We start from the raw sequence: 17,854 nt of genomic DNA, 5'->3' as shown, positions 1-17,854 counted from the left end.
AAAACATTTAAAGAAAAACTTAAAAAAATACTTAAAGAATACTTAAAAAAGAAAACTTAAAAAAACTTTTAAAAACACTTCTAAAAAAAATGAAAGAAAAATCTTAGACCATTATCAATAATCATTGTGTTTATGCTTTTAAAGATAGGCCTATATGCTTTTTGACCCTTTTTTTTACATGTAAAAGTATGCTATTTAATACAATTTCTGCTCATTAATGCTTTCATATCCATTGATGTTGTATTTTTTTCTTTTTACCTTTTCCTAATTAATCAAGAATACATTGTAAAGCATTATTCATACATTACAAATCATTAGTAGACACAGTTATAACTTTACTTACTTTATTCTGCCACTTTTTGGGCATCATACTACTTCCACATACTTTATGCTAGAAATGTAGTTCAAACTTCAACATGTTCCGCTTTATGCAGTTATTTATGCTTATATTATTATTTTTTACAATTTTTCATACTTTAACTTTTTGTACTGTGTTGTACACTTGTGTTCAGACTTGATGGGTGGTCCCACAGACACAAAAAAAGTCATCGCTAGAAAGGTCAAAAGGTCATCGCTAGAAAGGTCAAAAGGTCATCGCTAGAAAGGTCACAAAAAAAGGTAAAAAAGTCATCGCTAGAAAGGTCAAAAGGTCATCGCTAGAAAGGTCACAAAAAAAGGTCATCGCTAGAAAGGTCAAAAGGTCAAAAGGTCATCGCTAGAAAGGTCACAAAAAAGGTCATCGCTAGAAAGGTCAAAAGGTCATTGCTAGAAAGGTCAAAAGGTCATCGCTAGAAAGGTCACAAAAAAAAGGTCATCGCTAGAAAGGTCAAAAGATCATCGCTAGAAAGGTCACAAAATAAATGTAAAAAAAGGTCATCGCTAGAAAGGTCAAAAGGTCATCGCTAGAAAGGTTTTTTTTAACTTAAAAAGAAAAGTTTTTTTTTTTACTTTAAAAAAAGAACTTAAAAAAACAACTTAAAAAGGCAAACTTAAAAATAAAAAACTTAAAAAAAACCTTAAACTTTTTTTTTTAACTTAAAAAAAAAAACTTAATTTCTTTTTTTTAAACGTTTAAAAAATAACTTTTAAAAAAAACATTTAAAGAAAAACTTAAAAAAATACTTAAAGAATACTTAAAAAAGAAAACTTAAAAAAACTTTTAAAAACACTTCTAAAAAAAATGAAAGAAAAATCTTAGACCATTATCAATAATCATTGTGTTTATGCTTTTAAAGATAGGCCTATATGCTTTTTGACCCTTTTTTTGACATGTAAAAGTATGCTATTTAATACAATTTCTGCTCATTAATGCTTTCATATCCATTGATGTTGTATTTTTTTCTTTTTACCTTTTCCTAATTAATCAAGAATACATTGTAAAGCATTATTCATACATTACAAATCATTAGTAGACACAGTTATAACTTTACTTACTTTATTCTGCCACTTTTTGGGCATCATACTACTTCCACATACTTTATGCTAGAAATGTAGTTCAAACTTCAACATGTTCCGCTTTATGCAGTTATTTATGCTTATATTATTATTTTTTACAATTTTTCATACTTTAACTTTTTGTACTGTGTTGTACACTTGTGTTCAGACTTGATGGGTGGTCCCACAGACACAAAAAAAGTCATCGCTAGAAAGGTCAAAAGGTCATCGCTAGAAAGGTCAAAAGGTCATCGCTAGAAAGGTCACAAAAAAAGGTAAAAAAGTCATCGCTAGAAAGGTCAAAAGGTCATCGCTAGAAAGGTCACAAAAAAGGTCATCGCTAGAAAGGTCAAAAGGTCAAAAGGTCATCGCTAGAAAGGTCACAAAAAAGGTCATCGCTAGAAAGGTCAAAAGGTCATTGCTAGAAAGGTCAAAAGGTCATCGCTAGAAAGGTCACAAAAAAAAGGTCATCGCTAGAAAGGTCAAAAGATCATCGCTAGAAAGGTCACAAAAAAAAGGTAAAAAAGGTCATCGCTAGAAAGGTCAAAAGGTCATCGCTAGAAAGGTTTTTTTTAACTTAAAAAGAAAAGTTTTTTTTTTTACTTTAAAAAAAGAACTTAAAAAAACAACTTAAAAAGGCAAACTTAAAAATAAAAAACTTAAAAAAAACCTTAAACTTTTTTTTTTTAACTTAAAAAAAAAAAAAAACTTAATTTCTTTTTTTTAAACGTTTAAAAAATAACTTAAAAAAAACATTTAAAGAAAAACTTATAGAATACTTAAAGAAAACTTTTAAAAACACTTCTAAAAAAATGAAAGAAAAATCTTAGACCATTATCAATAATCATTGTGTTTATGCTTTTAAAGATAGGCCTATATGCTATTTGACCCCTTTTTTTTTTTACATGTAAAAGTATGCTATTTAATACAATTTCTGCTCATTAATGCTTTCATATCCATTGATGTTGTATTTTTTTCTTTTTACCTTTTCTTAATTAATCAAGAATACATTGTAAAGCATTATTCATACATTACAAATCATTAGTAGACACAGTTATAACTTTACTTACTTTATTCTGCCACTTTTTGGGCATCATACTACTTCCACATACTTTATGCTAGAAATGTAGTTCAAACTTCAACATGTTCCGCTTTATGCAGTTATTTATGCTTATATTATTATTTTTTACAATTTTTTATAATTTAACTTTTTGTACTGTGTTGTACACTTTTGTGTTCAGACTTGGTGGGTGGTCCCACAGACACAAAAAAAAGGTCATCGCTAGAAAGGTCAAAAGGTCATCGCTAGAAAGGTCACAAAAAAAGGTAAAAAAGGTCATCTCTAGAAAGGTCAAAAGGTCATCGCTAGAAAGGTCACAAAAAAAAGGTAAAAAAGGTCATCGCTAGAAAGGTCAAAAGGTCATCGCTAGAAAGGTCACAAAAAAAAGGTAAAAAAAGGTCATCGCTAGAAAGGTCAAAAGGTCATCGCTAGAAAGGTCACAAAAAAAGGTAAAAAAGGTCATCGCTAGAAAGGTCAAAAGGTCATCGCTAGAAAGGTAAAAAGGTCATCGCTAGAAAGGTCAAAAGGTCATCGCTAGAAAGGTCACAAAAAAAAGGAAAAAAAAGGTCATCGCTAGAAAGGTCAAAAGGTCATCGCTAGAAAGGTTTTTTTTAACTTAAAAAGAAAAGTTTTTTTTACTTTAAAAAAATAACTTAAAAAAAACCTTAAACTTTTTTTTTTTTAACTTAAAAAAAAACTTAATTTCTTTTTTTTAAACGTTTAAAATATAACTTTAAAAAAAAACATTTAAAGAAAACTTAAAAAAATACCTAAAGAATACTTAATGAAAACTTTAAAAAACTTTTAAAAACACTTCTAAAAAAATGAAAGTAAAATCTTAGACCATTATCAATAATCATTGTGTTTATGCTTTTAAAGATAGGCCTATAGCTATTTGACCCTTTTTTTTTTTACATGTAAAAGTATGCTATTTAATACAATTTCTGCTCATTAATGCTTTCATATCCATTGATGTTGTATTTTTTTCTTTTTACCTTTTCTTAATTAATCAAGAATACATTGTAAAGCATTATTCATACATTACAAATCATTAGTAGACACAGTTATAACTTTACTTACTTTATTCTGCCACTTTTTGGGCATCATACTACTTCCACATACTTTATGCTAGAAATGTAGTTCAAACTTCAACATGTTCCGCTTTATGCAGTTATTTATGCTTATATTATTATTTTTTACAATTTTTTATACTTTAACTTTTTGTACTGTGTTGTACACTTTTGTGTTCAGACTTGGTGGGTGGTCCCACGGACACAAAAAAAAGGTCATCGCTAGAAAGGTCAAAAGGTCATCGCTAGAAAGGTCACAAAAAAAGGTAAAAAAGGTCATCGCTAAAAAGGTCAAAAGGTCATCGCTAGAAAGGTCACAAAAGAAAAGGTAAAAAAAAGGTCATCGCTAGAAAGGTCAAAAGGTCATCGCTAGAAAGGTCACAAAAAAGGTCATCGCTAGAAAGGTCAAAAGGTCAAAAGGTCATCGCTAGAAAGCTCACAAAAAAGGTTAAAAAAAGGTCATCGCTAGAAAGGTCAAAAGGTCATCGCTAGAAAGGTCACAAAAAAGGTAAAAAAGGTCATCGCTAGAAAGGTCAAAAGGTCATCGCTAGAAAGGTCACAAAAAAGGTCATCGCTAGAAAGGTCACAAAAAAGGTAAAAAAGGTCATCGCTAGAAAGGTCAAAAGGTCATCGCTAGAAAGGTCAAAAGGTCAAAAGGTCATCGCTAGAAAGGTCACAAAAAAAGGGTAAAAAAAGGTCATCGCTAGAAAGGTCAAAAGGTCATCGCTAGAAAGGTCACAAAAAAAAGGTAAAAAAAGGTCATCGCTAGAAAGGTTTTTTTTAACTTAAAAGAAACGTTTTTTTTTGTACTTTAAAAAAAGAACTTTAAAAAAAAACTTAAAAAGGAAAACTTAAAAATAAAAAACTTAAAAAACCTTTAACTTTTTTTTTAACTTAAAAAAAAAACTTTTTTTTTTTTTAAACGTTTAAAAAATAACTTTTAAAAAAAACATTTAAAGAAAAACTTAAAAAAATACTTAAAGAATACTTAAAAAAGAGAACTTAAAAAAACTTTTAAAAACACTTCTAAAAAAAATGAAAGAAAAATCTTAGACCATTATCAATAATCATTGTGTTTATGCTTTTAAAGATAGGCCTATATGCTATTTGACCCTTTTTTTTACATGTAAAAGTATGCTATTTAATACAATTTCTGCTCATTAATGCTTTCATATCCATTGATGTTGTATTTTTTTCTTTTTACCTTTTCTTAATTAATCAAGAATACATTGTAAAGCATTATTCATACATTACAAATCATTAGTAGACACAGTTATAACTTTACTTTATTCTGCCACTTTTTGGGCATCATACTACTTCCACATACTTTATGCTAGAAATGTAGTTCAAACTTCAACATGTTCCGCTTTATGCAGTTATTTATGCTTATATTATTATTTTTTACAATTTTGTATACTTTAACTTTTTGTACTGTGTTGTACACTTTTGTGTTCAGACTTGGTGGGTGGTCCCACAGACACAAAAAAAAGGTCATCGCTAGAAAGGTCAAAAGGTCATCGCTAGAAAGGTCACAAAAAAGGTAAAAGAAAGGTCATCGCTAGAAAGGTCAAAAGGTCATCGCTAGAAAGGTCACAAAAAAGGTCAAAAGGTCATCGCTAGAAGGGTCACAAAAAAAGGTAAAAAAGGTCAACGCTAGAAAGGTCAAAAGGTCATCGCTAGAAAGGTCACAAAAAAAGGTAAAAAAGTCATCGCTAGAAAGGTCAAAAGGTCATCGCTAGAAAGGTCACAAAAAAAGGTCATCGCTAGAAAGGTCAAAAGGTCAAAAGGTCATCGCTAGAAAGGTCACAAAAAAGGTAAAAAAGGTCATCGCTAGAAAGGTCAAAAGGTCATCGCTAGAAAGGTCAAAAGGTCATCGCTAGAAAGGTCACAAAAAAAGGTCATCGCTAGAAAGGTCACAAAAAAAGGTAAAAAAAAGGTCATCGCTAGAAAGGTCAAAAGGTCATCGCTAGAAAGGTCACAAAAAGGTCACAAAAAAGGTCATCGGTCAAAAGGTCATCGCTAGAAATGTCACAAAAAAAGGTCATCGCTAGAAAGGTCAAAAGGTCATCGCTAGAAAGGTCACAAAAAAGGTCATCGCTAAAAAGGTCAAAAGGTCATCGCTAGAAAGGTCAAAAGGTCATCGCTAGAAAGGTTTTTTTTAACTTAAAAATATTTATTTTTTTTACTTTAAAAAATAACTTTAAAAAAAAAACTTAAAAAGGTAAACTTAAAAATAAAAAACTTTTTTTTAACTTAAAAAAAAACTTAATTTCTTTTTTTTAAACGTTTAAAAAATAACTTTAAAAAAAAACATTTAAAGAAAAACTTAAAAAAATACTTAAAGAATACTTAAAAAAGAAAACTTAAAAAAACTTTTAAAAACACTTCTAAAAAAAATGAAAGAAAAATCTTAGACCATTATCAATAATCATTGTGTTTATGCTTTTAAAGATAGGCCTATATGCTTTTTGACCCTTTTTTTTACATGTAAAAGTATGCTATTTAATACAATTTCTGCTCATTAATGCTTTCATATCCATTGATGTTGTATTTTTTTCTTTTTACCTTTTCCTAATTAATCAAGAATACATTGTAAAGCATTATTCATACATTACAAATCATTAGTAGACACAGTTATAACTTTACTTACTTTATTCTGCCACTTTTTGGGCATCATACTACTTCCACATACTTTATGCTAGAAATGTAGTTCAAACTTCAACATGTTCCGCTTTATGCAGTTATTTATGCTTATATTATTATTTTTTACAATTTTTCATACTTTAACTTTTTGTACTGTGTTGTACACTTGTGTTCAGACTTGATGGGTGGTCCCACAGACACAAAAAAAGTCATCGCTAGAAAGGTCAAAAGGTCATCGCTAGAAAGGTCAAAAGGTCATCGCTAGAAAGGTCACAAAAAAAGGTAAAAAAGTCATCGCTAGAAAGGTCAAAAGGTCATCGCTAGAAAGGTCACAAAAAAAGGTCATCGCTAGAAAGGTCAAAAGGTCAAAAGGTCATCGCTAGAAAGGTCACAAAAAAGGTCATCGCTAGAAAGGTCAAAAGGTCATTGCTAGAAAGGTCAAAAGGTCATCGCTAGAAAGGTCACAAAAAAAAGGTCATCGCTAGAAAGGTCAAAAGATCATCGCTAGAAAGGTCACAAAATAAATGTAAAAAAAGGTCATCGCTAGAAAGGTCAAAAGGTCATCGCTAGAAAGGTTTTTTTTAACTTAAAAAGAAAAGTTTTTTTTTTTACTTTAAAAAAAGAACTTAAAAAAACAACTTAAAAAGGCAAACTTAAAAATAAAAAACTTAAAAAAAACCTTAAACTTTTTTTTTTTAACTTAAAAAAAAAAAACTTAATTTCTTTTTTTTAAACGTTTAAAAAATAACTTAAAAAAAAACATTTAAAGAAAAACTTAAAAAAATACTTAAAGAATACTTAAAGAAAACTTTTAAAAACACTTCTAAAAAAATGAAAGAAAAATCTTAGACCATTATCAATAATCATTGTGTTTATGCTTTTAAAGATAGGCCTATATGCTATTTGAGCCTTTTTTTTACATGTAAAAGTATGCTATTTAATACAATTTCTGCTCATTAATGCTTTCATATCCATTGATGTTGTATTTTTTTCTTTTTACCTTTTCTTAATTAATCAAGAATACATTGTAAAGCATTATTCATCCTATATTACAATTGAAAACATGTGCCCAAAAGCACGCACAGGAACAAAAGGCACCAGCTACTACGTCACTGACACGCTGCAACACGCTGCAACACACACTGCAACAACACACTAACACGACACAGCCTTACCCTCCGCGTCGATCCACGGCTATCTCCTCATGTCGCGCCGCACGGCCACACTCGACACCAGCCGCGTAAACACTGTCATCGCACTGCCACTAAAGCCGGCTCCCGTCCACACTCGCAAACAATATCAATATCAATAATAAACACAAACACGCCACAAGCACCGACACCCCCGCCTAATTTCTTGCCACGTCTATGAAAACAAGCACAGAAAAAATGCCATTCAACACGCTACTTACACACACTACCACTCGCTTACAATACGCGGACCTGGCAACACTACATTCCCTCTCCCATTGGCTCACAGCCCACCACGTGACCCACACAGGGATGCTTCTATGTACAGGATTCTATAGGTCACCACTTTTGGTGTGACACACACACGGCTTCTGTTTACTAGAAGAAGAAGAACTACACAGCGCACACTCTGATTCTAACTTGGACACTTACCATAATGCTAACACGACCGCGTCGACACCTGGCGTGGTACAAGCGGGACAAACCCAGGCGCATATATGGATACCAACAACAACACTACACGCACACGCGCGCGCTGCAACAACAAACAGCTACGTACAGTGTGTGTGTGCGTGCGTGCGTGCGTGCGCGGGGGGGGGTGATTTGGATCGCCTCGCGATGCCGCGACAATGGCACTACACTACACAGGGCTCGCCAGTGCCACTACGTACTCGCATTTGCGACTTACAATATCACCGTGCGAATTGTAACATTGTGACTGAGTGACTGTGTGTGTGTGTGTGTGTGTGTGTGTGTGTGTGTGTGTGTGTGGGGTTTGATTTCAGCATGTTTTGCAGTGCACACCATGGGACAAATCGCCTTTTCACCCCCTGCCACTGTGCCCACAAACGCATGTACAAGAGGAAAACAATCTAAACATTATATACTAACGTCAGCATCGGGCAGATTAACACACACAAGCGTTATTAGTTCAGTTTTCTTATTGAAGTGCCTCTGATTTGTAACTGTGCGTTTATGTCAGTCACCGCTGCGATCCGTTGTTATTCAGCCACCAGCAGCAACATACGCACGGACTGGAGAGAGGCGACGTGTTTCTCTCCCTTCGGCTCATGTAGCCCTCATTCTAACTACAAATATTGTTCCCGAAGAAACAATGTGGGGTCACTGCAATCCAAAATATTTTAGGCCTACTATAATGCAGTCAAGGTCCCCACAAAAACATACTACAGTATGTTCTGCTCCATTCTCAACATCTTTTGGTTTCCAAAAACACTAACTTATTGTAAGTAAACCAAAACAGTAAAAAGCAGTTTCATGTGTGCTTATTTTAAATTACTTTAATTTGCTTTGATGTGAAAATAAAATACAACAAATAATAATAATACCCATCTGTTAATACATGTGAAGGGCACAATACTGGGTTTAAAAACACAGCTGAAACATGAAGTGGAGTCTGTCAAATCTCGCAATTTCCTTCTTCCCATTGCGCTGCAACGGAACTAGGATGAGCCGCCCGAAGGGCGGCGAAATTCTAGTACATTACAAATCATTAGTAGACACAGTTATAACTTTACTTTATTCTGCCACTTTTTGGGCATCATACTACTTCCACATACTTTATGCTAGAAATGTAGTTCAAACTTCAACATGTTCCGCTTTATGCAGTTATTTATGCTTATATTATTCTTTTTAAAAAAAAATTATACTTTAACTTTTTGTACTGTGTTGTACACTTTTGTGTTCAGACTTGGTGGGTGGTCCCACAGACACAAAAAAAAGGTCATCGCTAGAAAGGTCAAAAGGTCATCGCTAGAAAGGTCACAAAAAAGGTAAAAGAAAGGTCATCGCTAGAAAGGTCAAAAGGTCATCGCTAGAAAGGTCACAAAAAAGGTCAAAAGGTCATCGCTAGAAGGGTCACAAAAAAAGGTAAAAAAAAAAGGTCAACGCTAGAAAGGTCAAAAGGTCAAAAGGTCATCGCTAGAAAGGTCACCAAAAAAGGTAAAAAAGTCATCGCTAGAAAGGTCAAAAGGTCATCGCTAGAAAGGTCACAAAAAAGGTCATCGCTAGAAAGGTCAAAAGGTCAAAAGGTCATCGCTAGAAAGGTCACAAAAAAGGTAAAAAAGGTCATCGCTAGAAAGGTCAAAAGGTCATCGCTAGAAAGGTCAAAAGGTCATCGCTAGAAAGGTCACAAAAAAAGGTCATCGCTAGAAAGGTCAAAAGGTCATCGCTAGAAAGGTCACAAAAAAAGGTCATCGCTAGAAAGGTCACAAAAAAAGGTAAAAAAAGGTCATCGCTAGAAAGGTCAAAAGGTCAAAAGGTCATCGCTAGAAAGGTCACAAAAAAGGTAAAAAAGGTCATCGTTAGAAAGGTCAAAAGGTCATCGCTAGAAAGGTCACAAAAAAGGTCATCGCTAGAAAGGTCACAAAAAAGGTCATCGGTCAAAAGGTCATCGCTAGAAATGTCACAAAAAAAGGTCATCGCTAGAAAGGTCAAAAGGTCATCGCTAGAAAGGTCACAAAAAAGGTCATCGCTAGAAAGGTCAAAAGGTCAAAAGGTCATCGCTAGAAAGGTCAAAAGGTCATCGCTAGAAAGGTTTTTTTTAACTTAAAAAGATTTTTTTTTTTACTTTAAAAAATAACTTTAAAAAAACAACTTAAAAAGGTAAACTTAAAAATAAAAAACTTTTTTTTAACTTAAAAAAAAACTTAATTTCTTTTTTTTAAACGTTTAAAAAATAACTTTTAAAAAAAACATTTAAAGAAAAACTTAAAAAAATACTTAAAGAATACTTAAAAAAGAAAACTTAAAAAAACTTTTAAAAACACTTCTAAAAAAAATGAAAGAAAAATCTTAGACCATTATCAATAATCATTGTGTTTATGCTTTTAAAGATAGGCCTATATGCTTTTTGACCCTTTTTTTGACATGTAAAAGTATGCTATTTAATACAATTTCTGCTCATTAATGCTTTCATATCCATTGATGTTGTATTTTTTTCTTTTTACCTTTTCCTAATTAATCAAGAATACATTGTAAAGCATTATTCATACATTACAAATCATTAGTAGACACAGTTATAACTTTACTTACTTTATTCTGCCACTTTTTGGGCATCATACTACTTCCACATACTTTATGCTAGAAATGTAGTTCAAACTTCAACATGTTCCGCTTTATGCAGTTATTTATGCTTATATTATTATTTTTTACAATTTTTCATACTTTAACTTTTTGTACTGTGTTGTACACTTGTGTTCAGACTTGATGGGTGGTCCCACAGACACAAAAAAAGTCATCGCTAGAAAGGTCAAAAGGTCATCGCTAGAAAGGTCAAAAGGTCATCGCTAGAAAGGTCACAAAAAAAGGTAAAAAAGTCATCGCTAGAAAGGTCAAAAGGTCATCGCTAGAAAGGTCACAAAAAAGGTCATCGCTAGAAAGGTCAAAAAGTCAAAAGGTCATCGCTAGAAAGGTCACAAAAAAGGTCATCGCTAGAAAGGTCAAAAGGTCATTGCTAGAAAGGTCAAAAGGTCATCGCTAGAAAGGTCACAAAAAAAAGGTCATCGCTAGAAAGGTCAAAAGATCATCGCTAGAAAGGTCACAAAAAAAAGGTAAAAAAGGTCATCGCTAGAAAGGTCAAAAGGTCATCGCTAGAAAGGTTTTTTTTAACTTAAAAAGAAAAGTTTTTTTTTTTACTTTAAAAAAAGAACTTAAAAAAACAACTTAAAAAGGCAAACTTAAAAATAAAAAACTTAAAAAAAACCTTAAACTTTTTTTTTTTAACTTAAAAAAAAAAACTTAATTTCTTTTTTTTAAACGTTTAAAAAATAACTTAAAAAAAACATTTAAAGAAAAACTTATAGAATACTTAAAGAAAACTTTTAAAAACACTTCTAAAAAAATGAAAGAAAAATCTTAGACCATTATCAATAATCATTGTGTTTATGCTTTTAAAGATAGGCCTATATGCTATTTGACCCCTTTTTTTTTTTACATGTAAAAGTATGCTATTTAATACAATTTCTGCTCATTAATGCTTTCATATCCATTGATGTTGTATTTTTTTCTTTTTACCTTTTCTTAATTAATCAAGAATACATTGTAAAGCATTATTCATACATTACAAATCATTAGTAGACACAGTTATAACTTTACTTACTTTATTCTGCCACTTTTTGGGCATCATACTACTTCCACATACTTTATGCTAGAAATGTAGTTCAAACTTCAACATGTTCCGCTTTATGCAGTTATTTATGCTTATATTATTATTTTTTACAATTTTTTATAATTTAACTTTTTGTACTGTGTTGTACACTTTTGTGTTCAGACTTGGTGGGTGGTCCCACGGACACAAAAAAAAGGTCATCGCTAGAAAGGTCAAAAGGTCATCGCTAGAACGGTCACAAAAAAATGTAAAAAAAGGTCATCGCTAGAAAGGTCAAAAGGTCATCGCTAGAACGGTCACAAAAAAGGTAAAAAAGGTCATCGCTAGAAAGGTCAAAAGGTCAAAACGTCATCGCTAGAAAGGTCACAAAAAAAGGTCATCGCTAGAAAGGTCACAAAAAAGGTAAAAAAAAGGTCATCGCTAGAAAGGTCAAAAGGTCAAAAGGTCATCGCTAGAAAGGTCACAAAAAAGGTTAAAAAAAAGGTCATCGCTAGAAAGGTCACAAAAAAGGTTAAAAAAAAGGTCATCGCTAGAAAGGTCACAAAAAAAGGTTAAAAAAAAGTCATCGCTAGAAAGGTCAAAAGGTCAAAAAATCATCGCTAGAAAGGTCACAAAAAAACGTAAAAAAAAAAAGGTCATCGCTAGAAAGGTCGAAAGGTCGTAAAAAAATGTCAAAAGGTCATCGCTAGAAAGGTAAAAAAAAAAAGGTAAAAAAGGGTCATCGCTAGAAAGGTCAAAAGGTCATCGCTAGAAAGGTCACAAAAAAAAGGTCATCGCTAGAAAGGTCAAAAGGTCATCGCTAGAAAGGTCACAAAAAAAGGTAAAAAAAAGGTCATCGCTAGAAAGGTCACAAAAAAAGGTAAAAAAAAAGGTCATCGCTAGAAAGGTCAAAAGGTCATCGCTAGAAAGGTGACAAAAAAGGTCATCGCTAGAAAGGTAAAAAGGTCATCGCTAGAAAGGTCACAAACAAAAGGTAAAAAAAGGTCATCGCTAGAAAGGTCAAAAGGTCATCGCTAGAAAGGTCACAAAAAAGGTAAAAAGGTCATCGCTAAAAAGGTCAAAAGGTCATCGCTAGAAAGGTCACAAAAAAAAGTAAAAAAAGGTCATCGCTAGAAAGGTCACCAAAAAAATGTAAAAAAGGTAATCGCTAGAAAGGTCACAAAAAAAAGGTCAAAAGGTCATCGCTAGAAAGGTCACAAAAAAAAGGTCAAAAGGTCATCGCTAGAAAGGTCAAAACGCCACGATGCGCTTTTTTCATCGCTAGAAAGGTCAAAACGCCACGATGCGCTTTTTTCATCGCTAGAAAGGTCAAAACGCCACGATGCGCTTTTTTCATCGCTAGAAAGGTCAAAGGTCAAAAAGAAAAAAAAGGTCAAAGGTCAATTCATCGCTAGAAAGGTCAAAGGTCAAAACGTCCGACGATGCGCTTTTTTCATCGCTAGAAAGGTCAAAACGCCACGATGCGCTTTTTTCATCGCTAGAAAGGTCAAAACGCCACGATGCGCTTTTTTCATCGCTAGAAAGGTCAAAACGCCACGATGCGCTTTTTTCATCGCTAGAACGGTCAAAACTTCACGATGCGCTTTTTTCATCGCTAGAAAGGTCAAAGGTCAAAACGCCACGATGCGCTTTTTTCATCGCTAGAAAGGTCAAAACGCCACGATGCGCTTTTTTCATCGCTAGAAAGGTCAAAACGCCACGATGCGCTTTTTTCATCGCTAGAAAGGTCAAAACTCCACGATGCGCTTTTTTCATCGCTAGAACGGTCAAAACGCCACGATTCGCTTTTTTCATCGCTAGAACGGTCAAAACGCCACGATGCGCTTTTTTCATCGCTAGAAAGGTCAAAACGCCACGATGCGCTTTTCTCATCGCTAGAAAGGTCAAAACGCCACGATGCGCTTTTTTCATCGCTAGAAAGGTCAAAACTCCACGATGCGCTTTTTTCATCGCTAGAACGGTCAAAACGCCACGATTCGCTTTTTTCATCGCTAGAACGGTCAAAACGCCACGATGCGCTTTTTTCATCGCTAGAAAGGTCAAAACGCCACGATGCGCTTTTTTCATCGCTAGAAAGGTCAAAAGGTCATCGCTAGAAAGGTCAAAACGCCACGATGCGCTTTTTTTCATCGCTAGAAAGGTCAAAACGCCACGATGCGCTTTTTTCATCGCTAGAAAGGTCAAAGGTCAAAACGGGAAAAAAATGTCAAAGGTCAATTCATCGCTAGAAAGGTCAAAGGTCAAAGCGCCACGATGCGCTTTTTTCATCGCTGGAAAGGTCAAAACGCCACGATGCGCTTTTTTCATCGCTGGAAAGGTCAAAACGCGACGATGCGCTTTTTTTATCGCTGGAAAGGTCAAAACGCGACGATGCACGTTTTTCATCGCTGGAAAGGTCAAAACGCCACGATGCGCTTTTTTCATCGCTGGAAAGGTCAAAACGCGACGATGCGCTTTTTTCATCGCTGGAAAGGTCAAAACGCGACGATGCGCTTTTTTCATCGCTGGAAAGGTCAACGCGACGATGCGCTTTTTTCATCGCTGGAAAGGTCAAAACGCGACGATGCGCTTTTTTCATCGCTGGAAAGCACAAAACGCGACGATGCGCCTTTTTCATCGCTGGAAAGCACAAAACGCGACGATGTAGAAGACATTTTTAGAATCTGATCTCAGGTCAAAATGGGCTAGAGAGCAGCAGACCCCACCCCCCACCCCTAGTCCATGTTGGGGGCATTCATATTATGTAACATGACCTTCATTTTTATGGTCTGTCTTTGTTCAGCCAGGGAAGTACATCCAGGGAGAATATTGGATCTATAAACACTAGCTCTTGACAGTCTGAGCTAGTGTGCTTTCACTCAGACCACAGTGCTTGTTAATAATACACTAGAAATGGACGGAGATAAAGATGGCCTGCCGCGTTAATGTTCTCCCTACTACGGTGACGCCTCCATGCAGAAGCCGCCGGCTACCAATGGTGGAAAAAGTACTCAATTGTTTTACTTAAGTAGTAAGTAAAAGTACGGAATTGAAAATGTACTTGAAAAGTACAAAAGTATCTGCATCACGGCCTGGGCCGTGGCTCAGCGGTCCAGGCACCTTGGCCGGTAGCCCGAGTCTGGCAGTGTGCCGCGGGTTCGACTCCCGATCCCGACAGCCTTTACTGCATGTCACTCCCCCATCTCTCCCCCCCATTTCCTGTCAGCCTACTGTCTGTCCCTCTATAAAAATATAAAATAAAGGTGAAAGCCGCAAAAAAAAATAATAATAATTAAAAAATCTGATCTGCATCACAATATACCTTAAGTACTAAAGGTCGAAATGTATAGGGTTGAAGTGGTTACTGTATGTTTTCTAATCAAGTGACTAGTAACTAAAGTTTTCAAATAATTGTAGAGGAGTAAAAGTACAAAGTGTGGCTCTGAGATGTAGTGGAGTAGAAGTACAAGTACTGGAAATTGGAAATACTCAAGTAAAGTACAAATACCTCAAAATTGTACTTAAGTACAGTACTTAAGTAAAAGTACTAAAAGTACTTACTTTCCACCACTGCCGGCTACAGTACATGAGATGTTCCATGTTTGGATGCCAGTGGGTATAGGGTCATGCATTTAGTTGACCTCATTTTCCTCTGCATCATGCATCAAAAATCACACTTGGAAGTTGCATAAATATTACATTCCATACACATACACACAGTAAACAGACTAAAGGTGGCCTTACACTAGCCGATTCTTTTCAATCTGAAATCTGATAGCGCCACACACTACAGGATAATCGGAGCGGGGCAGAGCAAATATCAAACATGCTTGATGTTGATCGGGTCGATCCCGATCGCGCCCCGAGCAGATCGATTGAGTCGGGCACCCCCCGAGCGTCAAAAAATGCCCGATTATTGGCTAGTGTAAGGCCACCTTTAGGCTGAGCTCACACGGTTAATGCAGTGATTTTTGTTGTGAGTGTCATGGCCGTCATTGCATTAACCGTGTGAGCTCAGCCTAAGGGGCAATCTCACCTCTCACCTTTCACTTTTTGGTCTGTCCACTAGATGGCCATGCCAGTTTGGTACTCTTTATGATTGTAGATACATTTCTGTTCAGAAATACTTTATTTTATGCTTTTTGTCTCCACCAGGCCGAAGGCATGGGGAGAGAGTATGTTTTGCACTCCGTCCGTGTGTGTGTGTGTCCGTCCGTCCGTGTGTGTGTGTCCGTCCGTCCGTCCGTCCTTCCTTCCGTCCGTCTGTGTACAGCTAATCTCCGGCACCGTTAACCCGGTCGATGCCAAACTTTGCACACACACTCCCTGGATGCCAACGATGAACCTCTGCCCCGCATTTTCCAGAACGGCCTGTTAGAGCGCCACCATGAGGCAGCTTTTCACATTTTTACCTACAACTGCACCGATCTGCGTGAAACGTTGCATGCACACTCCCTAGAGGCCAAGGACAAACCTCTGACCTGCATTTTCCGCATCTGCCTTTTATAGCGCCACCAGGAGGCCGACTTTTGTAAAACACATTTTTTGATATTACTCCTCCAGATTCTGTCCAAAAATCTCACAAATCGTTACACAGTATCTCTATGGTCATGTGCTCAAGTCGGATCTGTCCGATATTTCATATTCCATCCTAATTGGCTATAATTGGCTTTCACAGTTTGCAAGATTGCCCCGTTTTGAACAAAAGCCTCAAATCATGAACGCAGCATGCAATTTACGTGAAATCTTTCACACATTTTCTTACTAGGCTGAGGAATATATCCCACCCTTTTCACATTGGCCTGTTATAGCGCCACCAACAGGTTGATTTTTGAAAAACACATTTTTGGAACAAAATGCCTCAAGTCATCCAATTGCCATCAAAGGCAAACATGTTTATATTACTCCTAAACATTTTGCCAAACATCTCACACAGTCCTATCCTCCTGGTGGAGACCTGTGCCCAGAAGGGCACTTTTTCTAGTTTATTCATATATCTGCAATTCATTTATGTATTTAATTTGCACAAAATACTGAAGTTGTACTCTGACACACAGATTCTGTGTTGGATTTTTGTTCTGATATTTTATATTTTCATTGTTACTTTAACTCTTATGTTTATAACCGTTCTTCCCCCACTCTGACAATCATTCAGGTTTATGAGCGATCAGACCAGGAAAAATAACACATGTAGTGTTTGTTTTAAACATAGCCTACACCACACATTCATTGGCACATGAGACTTTCTGACTACACAGTACACACACAAACATATATATTTCAGTCAGACGACTCATAGAAGGTATTATATATTTATTGAGCATAATTGATATGAAGCATAGATTGGCGTCAGAGCTCTGTCCCCATTCATTCCCTGTAGTGTATGAATATTAAAAAAAAATAGATATAAGATATAAGCCAAGTAGAATGAAGCTACAGGGAATGAATTAAGACCCCGTGGGATCTAGAAACAGCCTACAGGTGGATGCTGGGGAGGCGGTGGCATTTTGCAAAACATCATGAGCAGCGCATCAGATAAGCAGTGAGGCAGAGAGGCAGCAGTGACGTCCGCACAGCAAGACAGAGAAGCCAGGATTCCAAGGAATGAGCAGGTAGGCAGAGCAGTTTAAATAAGCCGCTCTGATCAGGCAGAGAGTGCACGCGACACCCGACCCGACCAGGGAGGCACGCTCACGAGTTGTCTGCCTGAACTAGCTACGCAGGCTGCGCATCATGTGTATGCACACAGAGATACATGCAATTAGTTATTTATGCACACATTACTGTATGTAGATTTACAGTAGAAACAGAACCCATGCACCCAGCACCTTAAAGCGTGCTATGACTAATGTACCGTATGACCAATGCTTCGCTGTTGTCCTAACAGTCCTATTCTTTATCATTTCTTTGTTGTTTAATTGCTGCTATAGTCTTTATTATCTTCTTCTTCTTCTTTTGGCTAATTCCCATCAGAGGTCGCCACAGTGTATCATCTGTTTCCACCTGCTTCCGTTCTTCCTCTCCAGCCGCCAGGCGATGTCCTCTCACCACATCCACAAACCTCCAATGTGGCCTTCCTCCTCTTCTCCTCTTGCCTTGGTAGCTCCATCTTCAGCATCCTTCTCCCAATGTCCCTCCTCTGCAGCATCCTTCTCCCAATGTGCCTCCTCTGCAGCATCCTTCTCCCAGTGTGCCTCCTCTGCAGCATCCTTCTCCCAATGTGCCTCCTCTGCAGCATCCTTCTCCCAGTGTGCCTCCTCTGCAGCATCCTTCTCCCAGTGTGCCTCCTCTGCAGCATCCTTCTCCCAGTGTGCCTCCTCTGTAGCATCCTTCTCCCAATGTGCCTCCTCTG

The sequence above is a fragment of the Electrona antarctica genome, assembly GCF_951216825.1.
Source record: "Electrona antarctica genome assembly, chromosome: 1".
Taxonomy (NCBI): domain Eukaryota; kingdom Metazoa; phylum Chordata; class Actinopteri; order Myctophiformes; family Myctophidae; genus Electrona; species Electrona antarctica.
Note: the sequence above shows the minus strand (reverse complement) of the source record.